This window comes from Pleurodeles waltl, chromosome 2_1, assembly GCF_031143425.1.
Source record: "Pleurodeles waltl isolate 20211129_DDA chromosome 2_1, aPleWal1.hap1.20221129, whole genome shotgun sequence".
Lineage (NCBI taxonomy): Eukaryota > Metazoa > Chordata > Amphibia > Caudata > Salamandridae > Pleurodeles > Pleurodeles waltl.
In genome coordinates this window covers 248296106-248310575 of record NC_090438.1, presented here as the reverse complement: position 1 = coordinate 248310575, position 14470 = coordinate 248296106, and positions in this window count along the sequence as shown.

Here is a 14470-nt window from a genome sequence, read left to right as displayed (position 1 = left end):
CGGGGTCATTTGTGTAGATCCTACAAGGTTATCCTACAGAAAATAACAGCTGAAATAAAAAAAATATTGAAATTGAGCTGAAAAAAACAGTCATTTTAATCCACGTTTTACTCTGTAACTTTTTCCTGCAATGTCACATTTTTTAAAGCAATATACCGTTACGTGTGCTGGACTCTTCTGGTTGCAGGGATATATAGGGCTTGTAGGTTCATCAAGATCCCTAGTTATTTAGAGCAATCACCTTGCAATGGGTTTTCATTCTATTCTGGGTATACAGCAATTAATTTGCTGAAATATAAAGAGTGAAAAACAGGTATCAAGAAAACCTTTATATTTCCAAAATGGCCACAAGATAAAGTGTGGAGAAGCAGTGGTTATTTGCACATCTCTAAATTTGGGGGTGCCCATACTAGCATGTGCATTACAGGCCATTTCTCAAATAGACGTCTTTTTTACACACTGTCTTACATATGGAAGGAAAAAATGTAGAGAAAGACAAGGGGCAAGAACACTTGTAGTGCTATTCTGTATTGCCCCAAGTCTCCCGATAAAAATGGTACCTCCCTTGCGTGGCTAGGCCTAATGCTCGCGACAGGAAAGGCAATATGGAACCATCACGTTTTTACACTGAAATCTGACGTGTTTTTTGCAAAGTGCCTAGCTGCGGATTTTGGCCTCTAACTCAGCCGGCACCTAATGAAACCTACCAACCCTGTGCATTTTTAAAACTAGACACCTAGGGGAATCCAGGATGGGCTAACTTGTGGGGCTCTCAACAAGTTCTGTTACCCAGAATCCTTTGCAAACCTCAAAATGTGGCCAAAAAAAACACTTTTTCCTCACATTTCGGTGACAGAAAGTTCTGGAATCTGAGAGGAGCCACAAATTTCCTTCCACCCAGCATTACCCCCTGATAAAAATGGTACCTCACTTGTGTGGGTAGGCCTAGTGCCCGCGATAGGAATAGATCACACAACAGTCAATGTTGTTGCTTACATGAGGCAACTGTTGACCCAGGGGTGATCCATTCCTGATGCAGGCACTAGGTAGAGGCACTCAATTGGGGTAGTGTTTTTATCAGGACAGGTACGGAATCACTGGGAGGAAGGAATTTTGTGGATCCCAGCATATTCCTGCAGTTTGTGTTACAGAAATGCAAGAAAAAATGAGTTTTTATTCATCATTTCAGCTTTGCAGTGTATTCTGGGTAAAACTTTGGGGAATCCGCACAAGTCACACCTCTGTGGACTCCCCCGGATGTCTAGTCTCCAAAAATGTTTGCGTTTAGTATGTTTCCCTATATGGCCACCGAACCCAGGACCAAAAACACAGGTGCCTGCCTTACAAAACCAGTTTGTTTTGTAATAGATAATTCTGATGTCTCCATAATACAATTTGGACAGTGGAATTTAGGGTTTAACTAAATTGGGGAGCTCCCAAGAGAGCACTCTCTCTGTGTGCTTGCTGCCTCATTTACCTGCTCTCTGGATTGGGCTAACCCACTATTGCCCCGTTGCACAGACTGTGCTTGCGAAAGGACAGCAGGGCTATCCTCATCACCTCCCCCATAATTTACTGGAAGAGGACTTATCCAATGGGACTTCTCTGACTGAAAAATCACTCCCAGAGTCTGCGCCACTGTCCTATCCCACAGATGCTGTCTCAGTTTCTACTGTCTCAGTCTCTGATCCTATGCCAGAGCTGTCCTCTGTAACCAGAGTGATGGTGTCAGCAGCAGTCATCCATCAAGATGCCATCTCTGCTATTAGCTAAACTGTTGCTCTAAAACACTAGCCTACGTAGACAGTCACAAAATTGCTGGTGTGTGTGTGATACGTGCAACAGTAGAGGCCACCTTACCTGCACTTCATCCCTCAATCAGCACGTTCTTTCAAGACACTCAAAAAACACATTGTCACATACCATTTGTCACAGTCTTTAGCACCTCCTGAGCCCAGTCCAACAATCATTATTGGTGCTCCCACTCCCATGTCCTCCTCCTCCGATTCCCTCATTACCAACCAGCAAAAGTGCCTTTCATCTATCCATAGCCGCCCTCCATCCCGCACATATATTACATTTGTAGTATAGCGCAGGAAATGGCTGACTTTACTAATGTACTCAGCTATTTACATAAAATACAGATTTGCTCTTTGCAGTAGGCATATAAACCTTCGGCGCTTCTTTATGGCACTAAAACTGCCACTAGACAAAAGTCTGATCCTTTTGTAGCAGAAACATAATCACAAGACTCACTTGACTTTTCTTATTGCTGCCTAAAAGCTACAGTTGAAATGTGTCAGTTGAAGTATGTGCATTGCTATATATATATATATATATATATATATATATATATATATATATACTGTTTATATATATATATAGATCTATCTCTATATAGATACATCTATCTATGTAGATAGGTATATCTATCTACATGGATATATCTATAGCTAGATCTATATATATATTTATAGATCTATCTATAGATATATCCATGTAGATAGATATATCTATATATATAAATAGATTTATATATATATATATATATATATATATATATATATATATATATATATATATATATAGATAGATAGATATATTTTTTGGTGGTTGTATGGTTTCCTTGGAGGCCAAAATGGCCCCCAGGGAAACCCTACAACTACTAAAAAAAAAGTATTGCCCCCACAGGGAGTCGCCCTGTCCACAGGCGCCCCCCTGTCAAATTCTTTATTTTCTTTTTTTTTTTAATTAACCTCTGGGGGGGGGCGCGATCGAGCTCGATCGCGTCCCCCCAGGGGAAACCTACCTCATTGTAAAAAAATGTTTTCAAAGGGGGCCAACCCCCCCAAGTGAAATCCCTGTTGTCTAGTGTCTAGAGCTGTTTCCTGGCCCTCGATCGCAGCTGTGCGACTGTATTACGAGTCACAAACTGAAGACCGCCCAAATACAGCCAAAAATCCTAAACAGCCAGGCCGACCAAGGGTGGGAGAGAGACAGTCCCACCACCAGTATTGCCACCCAGACAACATCCTGCCCTCAGTATTACGGCCCACTAATCAATACGGCGGTCATTGCACGGCGGAAAACCATTGGCGGTGCAAATTGCTGCGGTCCAAAAATCACCTTCACCAGAACCCCACACCACATTGGACATTCTGAATACCCCACACCAGACACACACCACATACACCTGCTCACTGCACAATATAACACCCCCACACAACCCTACAATCCTTTGCAATCTCAACTACTAAAAGAGACAGTGAGGAGCACACCAACGGAGGACACTGCACATCGATAGCATAGGCACCAACACACTTCCCACGCATTACACACCACACAACTGCACCAGCAACATAATACACATATCACCACTGCACACATACACTAGATATCACCAGCACATAAAACCAAACACCCCCACCAAGCACCCTACACTTCACCCTACACACATGACACACACCCTCACCCACAACACAACAATCATGTCCCATCAGAAGCACCCACATTTCACAGATAATGAGTTGAGGGTCATGGTAGATAAAATCGTCAGGGTACAGCCGAAACTGTTTGGGGCTTAGTTCCAGCAAACCTCAATAGCCAGGAAAATGGATTATGGCGGAGGATCGCTGGCAATGTCACCTTAATGGGCACCCATCCACGCACAAAGGACGACATCAGGAAGAGGTGGAACCATCTACAGGGAAAGGTGCCTTCCATGGCATCCAGATCCCAGACTGCCATCAACAAGACTGGTGGTGGGCTCCCACCTCCTCCCCCTGAGTTCAAATCATGGCAGGAAAAGGTCTTGGACATCTTGCATCTTGAGGGCCTGACTGGAATCATCGGAGGACTCAACTCTGGTGAGTAAACAACACTCCCCAGGCACCACCCACTCCTGAACAGCATGCGTCCCACCACCTATCACTCCCTAATCCAACCACTCTCACACTTCTGCATCCCTAATCACCCCGAACCCATCACCCGCATGCCACACCACCCCACTGCCACTATCCACACACAATCCCTTCCCAATGCATGGATACCAATCCCAATGCCAAACACCACAACTCCCACAATTCAATGCACCCTACACATCAAGGGTTCACAGTCCCACTTCACAGTGGAACACCTGCATGGAAAACCAAAGCACATGCTACATCAACTGGATACTTTGGACTCTGACACATGGCATTGACGGAATGCTATCCACAATCTTCAGTCCTCAATGGAAAATTGTAACAATTCCGCAATATGTCACCTGCAAGCAATATCTACAGTGCTGCAGCTGCCATTGCCATTATTGAGAAGCAAGTCAAGCTACTCCATGCATCAGATGATGATACAAACAACTACATCTCCACAATGGAACTCCCTCCCTTTCCAACCACAGGTCACGCTGCCACTGCCCCCTGGTAGCCGATGCCAGAGACAGGCAGCCCTCCCTTGGATTAAGGCCCCAATGGATGTCTGGATATTGAGGACTTGCCTGGGCCATCTGGGCCAACTGCTCAGTTCACCACCACCAGTCCCATTCTGGACAGATAGGAGTCGCCCACCCATGTGGCTACCGTATTACGAGTCATCCCCAATCCTGTGTCCCAAGGACAGTTCAATCAGCAATGTGCCACACAGTACAGGGACCAGAGTCAATTCCACACACCCAAGATGACGAAGGTCCTGGTGCAACTGGGAGTGGGCACACTGTGCCAGGGGCACGGGTACAGGGGGCCAGGGACAGTGGGAGGGCACCTGTGGTCCAAAGGATGAGACACCCACACCAAACGACTGGCCAGGAGGCCCTCCCCCAAGTCCTGGGAGCATACCACCAGTCCCAGGACCCTATAGACACGATCCTCGCAACCTTGCAAGAAAACCAGAAGCAGTAGAGAGAATACCATCAGGAGGCAGCAGTGGCAGACAGCAGTGGCAAACCCTCAATCCCATCATGGCCTCCATTGCAGGGGTACTGGAGGAACTGACCACCATCCTGCGTGCATCCTCCACTGACCAGCAGACCCCTTCCATTAGCCACATTCCAACAGAGCCCTCCACTTCTGCGGGCAGATATCGGAATGGAGGCCCTGCAAGAGGACCCCTACACCACCAGCACCCCTCCCCCTGTAGCTGGGCAACCCCCACACAAGCCACGATGTTCATCCAGACATCCTGTAGGACATGATGCCAAGACCATGACCACTGCCAGTAAGTGACACACCCTGTTGACTGTCCACTGTCATGTCTCAATATTCCCATGGCCTTTGGATACTGGACCTGGACTACCTACAGCTAGGACATCAACTCTGATTATTTCACCCACCACACATTGCACTTGTGAATGACATTAAACACCTTTGTGCACAGTTACTGCCTATGTGTCATTATTGTAATAAGTAATATTTTCTGTTATATAACATGACTTTACAGTCAAACCATTGGCCGACAAAAGTCTGTCAGATAGACAGAAGGGGGAGCAATTTGCAGCAAGGTTGATAGTAGAGCAGACATATTCTGGATGCATGTCAAGGGAGCCCCCAGGCAAGGTAGGAACCAGAGTTGCACCACACAAATCCCCTGCAAATAGACCAAGACAGGGACAACTATCACTATAGGAGTCAGTGATGGCCACTCAACTCACATGCAGTACTATGTTTCAATACCTAGTGTGATTCGCCAGGTGGAATCTCAAACCATATGCCTATGTCAGATCTACATTTCCAAGATATCCATTCCCAATGGTCCTTGCCTCACAGCTGACAAGACTCAACTGAAGGCATGTTCCACAGTCAGTAACAGATCGGTTACACATCCCCACTTGTGGACTGTGAGGATAAATGGCAATACTAATGACACCACTATGTTTGGAACTACAATTGCAGTTGACAAAGCAGTACAACGAACATAGCACATGGACAATAAATTGCATGAGTGATGCAACACAACAGCACAGTGAAAATAGCACTGACATTTGAACAGTAACACCTCCTCTGATGGGTAAACTGTTCCAGCCAAAACAACCCAGGGGGATAGAGATACACACAGCCCCTCCACTGATGACAGACACCAGGAGGAACCATGTCACAAGGTGGACAGGAGAACAGGTCAAATACAAAACACTTGACACATACCTGTTTCTCATGGGAAGTTTTGTTAAATCAAGTCTGCTGTAGAGTCAGCTTCATTCTCATCACCTTCCTCTTTATCACTCACTGTAGGAAGTTGGTTCTGTGTGTACTATTTCAAAGTAAGAAATAGCATGCACAGAGTCCAAGGGTTGCCCTTAGAGGTAAGATAGTGGCAAAAAGAGATAATTCTAATGCCCTATTTTATGGTAGTGTGGTCGAGCAGTAGGCTTATCAGAGGGTAGTGTTAAGCATTTGTTGTACACACACAGGCAATAAATGAGGAACACACACTCAAAGACAATTCCAGGCCAATAGGTTTTTATATAGAAAAATATATTTTCTTAGTTTATTTTAAGAACCACAGGTTCAAGATTTACAATCAATACTTTAAATGAAAGGTATTTCACTCAGGTACCTTAGGAACTTTGAATCATCACAATAGCATGTACAGTTTTGGCAAAAATGGCAATAAGCTATTTTAAAATTGGACACAGTGCAAAATTCAACAGTTCCCGGGGGAGGTAAGTATTTGTTAGTTTTTTAGGTAAGTAAAGCACTTACAGGGTTCAAAGTTGGGTCCAAGGTAGCCCACCGTTGGGGGTTCAGGGCAACCCCAAAGTTACCACACCAGCAGCTCAGGGCCGGTCAGGTGCAGAGGTCAAAGTGGTGCCCAAAACGCATAGGCTTCAAAGGAGAAGGGGGTGTCCCGGTTCCAGTCTGCCAGCAGGTAAGTACCGTGACTTCGGAGGGCAGACCAGGGGGGTTTTGTAGGGCACCAGGGGGGACACAAGTCAGCACAAAAAGTCCACCCTCAGCGGCAAAGGGGCAGCTGGGTGCAGAGTGCAAACAGGCGTTGGGTTCGCGATAGGTTTCAATGGGAGACCCAGGGGTCTCTTCAGCGATGCAGGTAGGCAAGGGGGGGATCCTCAGGGTAGCCACCACCTGGGCACGGGAGAGGGCCACCTGGGGGTTGCTCCTGCACTGGAGGTCGGATCCTTCAGGTCCTGGTGGCCGTGAGTGCAGTGTGTTTCCCAGGCGTCGGGTTCTTTGAAGCAGGCAGTCGTGGTCAGGTGGAGCCTCTGGATTCCCTCTGCAGGCGTCGCTGGGGGGCATCAGGGGGGTCAACTCTGGCTACTCACAGGGTCACAGTCGCCGGGGAGTCCTCCCTGTAGTGTTGGTTCTCCGCAGGTCAAGCCGGGGGCATCGGGTGCAGAGTGAAAAGTCTCACGCTTCTGGCGGGAAACATGTGGTCTTTAAAAGTTGCTTCTTTGTTGCAAAGTTGCAGTCTTTGTGGAACAGGACTGCTGTCCTTGGGAGTTCCTGGTTCTTTTAGATGCAGGGTAGTCCTCTGAGGCTTCAGAGGTCGCTGGACCCTGGGGGACACGTCGCTGATGCAGTTTTTCTTGAAGTGGGGAGACAGACCGGTAGGGCTGGGGCCAAAGCAGATGGTGTCTCCGTCTTCTCTGTAGGGCTTCAGGTCAGCAGTCCTTCTTCGTCTTCAGGTTGCAGGAATCTATCTTGCTTGGTTCTGGGGGCCCCTAAATACTCAATTTAGGGGTGTGTTTAGGTCTGGGGGGTTAGTAGCCAATGGCTACTAGCCCTGAGGGTGCCTACACCCTCTTTGTGCCTCCTCCCTGAGTGGAGGGGGGCACATCCTTAATCCTATTGGGGGAATCCTCCATCTGCAAGATGGGGGATTTCTAAAAGTCAGAGTCACCTCAGCTCAGAACACCTTAGGGGTTGTCCTGACTGGCCAGTGACTCCTACTTGTTTTTCTCATTGTCTCCTCCGGCCTTGCCGCCAAAAGTGGGGCCGTGGCCGGAGGGGGCGGGCATCTCCACTAGCTGGGATGCCCTATGGCGCTGTAACAAAGGGGGTGAGCCTTTGAGGCTCACCGCCAGGTGTTACAGTTCCTGCAGGGGGAGGTGAGAAGCACGTCCAACCAGTACAGGCTTTGTTACTAGCCAAAGAGTGAAAAAAGGCCCTCTCCCCATGTGGCCAGCAACATGTCTGGTGTGTGGCAGGCTGGAAAAAACTAGTCAGCCCACACTAGAAGTCGGGTATGTTTTCAGGGGGCATCTCTAAGATGCCCTATGGGTGTATTTCACAATAAAATGTACACTGGCATCAGTGTGCATTTATTGTGCTGAGAAGTTTGATACCAAACTTCCAATTTTTCAGTGTAGCCATTATGGTGCTGTGGAGTTCGTGTATGACAGACTCCCAGACCATATACTCTTATGGCTACCCTGCACTTACAAAGTCTAATGTTTTGCTTAGACACTGTAGGGGCAAAGTGCTCATGCACCTATGCCCTCACCTGTGGTATAGTGCACCCTGCCATAGGGCTGTAAGGCCTGCTAGAGGGGTGACTTATCTATGCCATAGGCAGTGTGAGGTTGGCATGGCACCCTGATGGGAGTGCCATGTCGACTTAGTCATTTTCTCCCCACCAGCACACACAAGCTGGCAAGCAGTGTGTCTGTGCTGAGTGAGGGCATCAGGGCCCTTGGTACCAGGGGTACCAGTTACAAGGGACTTACCTGGATGCCAGGGTGTGCCAATTGTGGAGACAAAGGTACAGTTTTAGGGAAAGAACACTGGTGCTAGGGCCTGGTTTGCAGGCCTCAGCACACTTTCACATCATAACTTGGCATCAGCAAAGGCAAAAAGTCAGGGGGTAACCATGCCAAGGAGGCATTTCCTTATACAACCACCCCCAAACGAAAGAGGATGAGACTAACCTTTCCCAAGAGAGTCTTCATTTTCTAAGTGGAAGAACCTGGAAAGGCCATCTGCATTGACATGGGCAGTCCCAGGTCTGTGTTCCACTATAAAGTCCATTCCCTGTAGGGAGATGGACCACCTCAACCGTTTTGGATTTTCACCTTTCATTTGCATTAGCCATCTGAGAGGTCTGTGGTCAGTTTGAACTACAAAGTGAGTACCAAAGAGGTATGGTCCCAGCTTCTTCAGGGACCAAACCACAGCAAAGGCCTCCCTCTCAATGGCACTCCAACTCTGCTCACTGGGGAGTAACCTCCTGCTAATGAAAGCAACAGGCTGTTCAAGGCCATCATCATTTGTTTGGGACAAAACAGCCCCTATCCCATGTTCAGAGGCATTGTTCTGCACAATGAACTGCTTGGAGTAATCTGGAGCTTTTAGAACTAGAGCTGTGCAGATAGCTTGTTTCAGGGTGTCAAAGGCCTGTTGGCATTCTATAGTCAGGTTTACCTTCTTAGGCATTTTCTTGGAGGTAAGTTCTGTGAGGGGTGTCACTATTGATCCATATCCCCTCACAAACCTCCTGTAGTAGCCAGTCAAGCCAAGGAATGCCCTGACTTGAGTCTGGGTTTTTGGAGCTACCCAGTCCAGAATAGTCTGGATCTTGGGTTGGAGTGGCTGAACTTGGCCTCCATCTACAAGGTGTCCCAAGTAAACCACAGTTCCCTGCCCTATCTGACATTTGGATGCCTTGATAGAGAGGCCTGCTGCTTGCAGGGCCTTCAAAACCTTCTTCAGGTGGACCAGGAGATCTTGCCAGCTGGAGCTAAAGACAGCAATATTGTCAAGATAAGCTGCACTAAAGGACTCCAAGCCAGCAAGGACTTGATTCACCAACCTTTGGAAGGTGGCAGGGGCATTCTTTAAGCCAAAGGGCATAACAGTAAACTGATAATGCCCATCAGGTGTGGAGAATGATGTCTTTTCTTTTGCTCCTGGTGCCATTTTGATGTGCCAGTACCCTGCTGTCAAGTCAAAGGTACTTAAGTATCTGGCAGCACCTAGTTTGTCAATCAATTCATCTGCCTTTGGAATGGGATGGGCATCTCTCTCATTGACAGAATTAAGTCCTCTGTAGTCCACACAAAACCTCATCTCTCTCTTTTCATCTTTGGTGTGAGGTTTGGGGACTAAGACCACTGGGCTAGCCCAGGGGCTGTCAGAGTGCTCAATGACTCCCAATTCCAGCTTCTTGTGGACTTCCACTTTGATGCTTTCCTTACCTTGGTCAGACTGTCTGAATATTTTGTTTTTGACAGGCATGCTGTCTCCTGTGTCCACACCATGGGTACACAGGTGTGTCTGACCAGGGGTTAGGGAAAAGAGCTCAGCAAACTGTTGTAAGACCTTCCTACAGTCAGATTGCTGTTGGCCAGAGAGGGTGTCTGAATAGATCACTCCATCTACTGAGCCATCTTTAGGGTCTGTGGAGAGGAGATCAGGGAGAGGTTCACTCTCAGCTTCCTGGTCCTCATCTGTTACCATCAACAGATTCACATCTGCCCTGTCATGAAAGAGTTTGAGGCGGTTCACAGCACCCTTTTGGGGGTCCTGCTATTGCCTAGGTCTACCAGGTAGGTGACCTGACTCTTTCATTCTAGCACTGGGTAAGGGCCACTCCATCTGTCCTGAAGTGCCCTGGGTGCCACAGGCTCCAGAACCCAGACTTTCTGCCCTGGCTGAAATTCAACCATAGCAGCCTTTTGGTCATATCACAATCCTCTGGAGTTGTTGGCTGGCCTCAAGCTTTTTGCTTGCCTTTTCCATGTACTCTGCCATCCTGGAACGTAGTCCTAGTACATAGTCCACTATATCTTGTTTAGGCTCATGAAGAGGTCTCTCCCAGCCTTCTTTTACAAGAGCTAGTGGTCCCCTGATAAGATGGCCAAACAGAAGTTCAAAGGGGGAAACCCTACTCCCTTCTGAGGCACCTCTATGTAGGCGAAAAGCAGACATGGCAAGAGGACATCCCATCTCTTTTTGAGCTTTTCAGGGAGCCCCATGATCATGCCTTTCAATGTCTTGTTAAATCTTTCTACAAGACCATTGATTTGTGGATGGTATGGTGTGGTGATTTTGTAAGTCATCCCACACTCATTCCACATATGCTTCAGGTATGCTGACATGAAGTTGGTACCCCTGTCAGACACCACCTCCATAGGAAATCCCACTCTGGTAAAGATACCAATGAGCGCTTTAGCTACTGCAGGGGCAATAGTAGACCTAAGGGGAATTGCCTCAGGGTACCTAGTGGCATGATCCGCTACCACTGGGATATACTGGTTCCCTGAGGCTGTGGGAGGTTCAAGTGGACCCACTATGTCCACACCCACTCTTTCAAAGGGGACCCCCACCACTGAAAGTGGAATGAGAGGGGCCTTTGGGTGTCCACCTGTCTTACCACTGGCTTGACAGGTGGCACATGAGACACAAAACTCCTTTACTTTCTGGGACATGTTGGGCCAATAGAAATGGTTGACTAACCTCTCCCAAGTCTTGGTTTGTCCCAAATGCCCAGCAAGTGGAATATCATGAGCTAAGATCAGAATGAACTTCCTAAACTCCTGAGGCACTACCACTCTCCTAGTGGCACCAGTGATTTTTCTTTGGTCCCTTCAGCAGCTTGCTGTCTAAGGCCTTCAAGAGAGGGACATGTTTCTTGCCCCTTACACAACTGTTCCCTTGTGGGTCCCCCTGGGCCTAAGAGTTCAACCTGATAAGGTTCCAACTCCATGGGCTCAGTTCCCTCAGAGGGCAGAACTTCTTCCTGGGAAGAGAGGTTCCTTTTCTTTTGTTGTGTTGAAGCTGGTTCCCCAGTCTTCTGTCCTTTCCTCTTGGAGGGTTGGGCCATTATTCCAGGCTCCAACACCACTTTTTCACCCTGAGCTTTGCACTGTGCCCTTCTCTTGACACACACCAGTTCAGGGATACCCAGCATGGCTGCATGGATTTTGAGTTCTACCTCAGCCCATGCTGAGGGCTCCAGGTAATTTCCAAGCAAACAGTCTACAGGGATATTTGAAGAGACTACTACCTGTTTCAGGCCATTGACCCCTCCCCATTCTAAAGTTACCATAGCCATGGGATGTACTTTAGTCTGATTGTCAGCGTTGGTGACTGGATAAGTTTGTCCAGTCAGGTATTGTCCTGGGGAAACCAGTTTCTCTGTCACCATGGTGACACTGGCACCTGTATCCCTCAGGCCTTCTACACTAGTCCCATTAATTAAGAGTTGCTGCCTGTATTTTTGCATATTAGGGGGCCAGGCAGCCAGTGTGGATAAGTCCACCCCACCCTCAGAAACTAATGTAGCTTCAGTGTGAACCCTGATTTGCTCTGGGCACACTGTTGATCCCACCTGGAGACTGGCTATTCCAGTGCTAACTGGAGTAGTAGTAGAAGTGGAACCTTTCTTGGGACAGGCCTTGTTTCCAGTTTGGTGTCCCTGCTGATTACAGCTACGACACCAGGCCTTTTTGGGATCAAAGTTTTTACCCTTGTCCCCAAAATTGGATTGTGAAGAGGCTTTAGATCCTCCCTCCTGAGCAGGTTTTGGGGCCCTGTAGAAGACTCTTTACTTTGACCCTTGGTTGTCTCAGCACTCTTCCCCTGGGGAGTCTTTGTGAACCCTTTCTTTTGGTCACCCCCTGTGGAAGTCTTGGTCACCCTAGTCTTGACCCAATGGTCCGCCTTCTTTCCCAATTCTTGGGGAGAAATTTGTCCTAGGTCTACCACATGCTGATGAAGTTTATCATTGAAACAATTACTTAACAGGTGTTCTTTCATAAACAGATTGTACAGCCCATCATAATCATTTACTCCACTGCCATTAATCCAACCATCCAGTGTATTGACTGAGAAGTCAACAAAATCAACCCAGGTCTGGCTCGAGGATTTTTGAGCCCCCTGAACCTAATCCTGTACTCCTCAGTTGAGAATCCAAAGCACTCAATCAGGGTAGCCTTCATGAGGTCTTAGGATTCTGCATCTTTTCCAGAGAGTGTGAGGAGTCTATCCCTACACTTTCCAGTGAACATTTCGCAAAAGGGGAGCACCCCAGTGAGATCTGTTTACTTTTCTGGTTGCACAAGCCCTCTCAAAAGCTGTGAACCATTTGGTGATGTCATCACCATCTTCATATTTAGTTACAATCCCTTTATGGATTTTTAGCATGTCAGGAGAATCTCTGGCCCTATTTAAATTGCTGCCACCATTGGTGGGACCTAAGCCCATCTCTTGTCTTTCCCTTTCTATGGCTAGGATCTGTCTTTCCAAAGCAAATCTTTTGGCCATCCTGGCTAACAGGAGGTCATCTTCATTGAGGCTGCCCTCAATGCTTCCAGAGTTGCTGGACTCTCCTGTGAGAGAAGCAGCATCTCTGACTATCACTTGTGGAGTCAGGGTTGGAGAAACCCTGGTCTCCCTATCTATGACTGGAGGTGGGAGTTCCTCCAAATCACTAGTGTCCCCCTCTGTGAGGCCATCATCAGAGGGCTTGTTTTTAGCAAACTCTGCCAAGAGCTCCTGGAGCTGTACTTTGGTACGGTTTGAACCAGTTTTTATCTTTTTGATTTTACAGAGAGACCTTAACTCTGACATCCTAAGATGCACGTAAGGGGTGAGGTTGAGTTCCATCACTATCTCTTCTGTAGTAGACATTTTGTTTCTAAAAGTTGGAATACTTTTTAAGAATCTAAAACTATCTCTAGAACTTAATTCAAACTTTTACAAAACTTTTAAACTCTAAAAGAAATGCTAACAGGGACTAATACAAGGCCCTAGCAGGACTTTTAAAAATTTAGAAAAATAGCTCAAATTTTAAAAATCAGTTTCTAATGACAATTTTGGGAATTTGTAGTCGTGTGATCAGGTATTGGCTGAGTAGTCCAGCAAATGCAAAGTCTTGTACCCCACCGCTGATCCACCAATATAGGAAGTTGGCTGTGTATGTACTTTTCAAAGTAAGAAATAGCATGCACAGAGTCCGAGGGTTCCCCTTAGAGGTAAGATAGTGGCAAAAAGAGATAATTCTAATGCTCTATTTTGTGGTAGTGTGGTCAAGCAGTAGGCTTATCAGAGGGAAGTGTTAAGCATTTGTTGTACACACACAGGCAGTAAATGAGGAACACACACTCAAAGACAATTCCAGGCCAATAGGTATTTATATAGAAAAATATATTTTCTTAGTTTATTTTAAGAACCACAGGTTCAAGATTTACAATCAATACTTTAAATGAAAGGTATTTCACTCAGGTACCTTAGGAACTTTGAATCATCACAATAGCATGTACAGTTTTGGCAAAAATTTAAAATAAGCTATTTTAAAATTGGACACTGCAAAATTCAACAGTTCCTGGGGGAGGTAAGTATTTGTTAGTTTTTCAGGAAAGTAAAGCACTTACAGGGTTCAAAGTTGGGTCCAAGGTAGCCCACCGTTGGGGGTTCAGGGCAACCCCAAAGTTACCACACCAGCAGCTCAGGGCCGGTCAGGTGCAGAGGTCAAAGTGGTGCCCAAAACGCATAGGCTTCATTGGAGATGGGGGTGCCCCGGTTTC